Source organism: Leptonychotes weddellii, unplaced genomic scaffold (genome assembly GCF_054177405.1).
Source record: "Leptonychotes weddellii isolate Sample4059 unplaced genomic scaffold, ASM5417740v2 HiC_scaffold_75, whole genome shotgun sequence".
In the NCBI taxonomy this organism is placed as follows: domain Eukaryota; kingdom Metazoa; phylum Chordata; class Mammalia; order Carnivora; family Phocidae; genus Leptonychotes; species Leptonychotes weddellii.
Window position 1 is genome coordinate 1 of NW_028044988.1, and position 1,508 is coordinate 1,508.

Below are 1,508 nucleotides of genomic sequence, written 5' to 3' on the forward strand. Positions count from 1 at the left end.
AAATAAATAAATAAATAAATAAATAAATAAATAAAGGGGGGGAAAGTTAGGCAGCAGAAAAAAAAACACTTTGTTGCTACAAAATGTTAACCATCATCTGAACTTTCAGCAAGTTATAACCACTGATCACAGATCACCATAACAAATATAATAGTAATGAAACAGTTTGGCTGTTTCACTGTGCAAGGAGGCCTAGTGGGAGCCAGAGCCCCCCAGGGAGGAGCTGTGCAGCAACCGGCACCCACCAGGGGAGGGGCAGTGGCAGTGGCTGGAGCCAGGACAGGAGGTGAGTGGCGCCCCAAGGCTGAGTTCGCAACGAAAATGAGCACACAGAGCAGCTGCCCCTGGCAGGGGGCAGGCGCCTCAGTCTCCCCACTGCGCCTGGACCTGGGCTTCCTCTGCTCCAGCCTCCATGTACTTGCATGCTGCAGCAGGTACTGAGGTGGCTGGTGTGGGCCCTGATTGCCCAACGGTACCACCTGTACCTGGCCTATGGCTGGGTCATGTTCATTGCTGTCTTCCTCTGGCTGGTGACAATTGTCTCCTACATCCTCTGCCTGTTTCAGCTGCATGTGAGGTTGTATATGGTGCCCCGGCCGCTGGTGTTAAAGATATTTAACGTGGGCACCACCATTCTTGACATTACGGCCTTCAACACCTGCTCTGCTGTCCTTGAGCTGAGGTTCCTGAAGGGCACCCTGCTGAATAACCATTGTACAGTTCCCTCTTTCTTCGCACGTTTAGTGATGATTGCCCATGGAGTGAGTGCTTTCTTCAGCTTCCAGGCCTGACAGGGCGTGGGCAGAAATGCAGCCACCAGTCACCTGGCTGGTGGCTACACCCAGACCCTGCCATAGCCAGGTCCCATTGTGGGCCGGCCCACAAGCCAGGGTCCTGAGACCTTTGTAGAGTCGGCCTGGAAGGGACTAAACTTGCTCTGGTCTGCTCATCAGACTCCTGCTCACCCAGCACTCCTAAGGCATCAGGATCCCTCCTCTGGTTTGGCACAAGTCTGTGTGCACATGGGCTGGAAAGAGGCCAATGGCTGACAGCGCCTGCCTATCCCCCACATTTAGTGGAAGGTGAGGGGGTATACAGGGCTTTCAGTGTCTCTGCTTTGTCTTTAGTAGACAAAGGCTGGGGCCCAGACTTCTCACCAACACTAAATACACTAACAAGGACTCCAGACCTGCAGCCCCTGACCCACCACAGAAAAAGCCTAACAAACCACGTGTGTTTATCTTAGTCTTTGTGTCCGAACTGCAGAGCATGCTCTTGGATCCTGTCTGATTCCCTAAAACACAATTCTGATTTGACCCTCTCCCAAGCCAACAGGCTGCTTCTAGGGAGACATTTGTGGAAAGAGGGTTATGAAGCACCATCTTCTTTTCCTGCATTTCAAACATACCAGTTATTTAAAGCAATGGGTTTTAAGCAATTTCTCAGTGATGAAAAGTCTGGCCAAGTTTCCCTCCCTCATCCAAGCCCTTGTTTATAATAATCCCTTT

At 51.1% G+C, this 1,508-nt stretch overlaps 1 pseudogene; it reads left to right on the forward strand.

Moving 5' to 3' along the window:
• The first annotated feature begins 156 nt into the window (after positions 1–156).
• On the forward strand, positions 157–1,220 carry LOC102739454 (plasmolipin pseudogene; annotated as a pseudogene).
• The last annotated feature ends 288 nt before the right edge of the window (positions 1,221–1,508 follow it).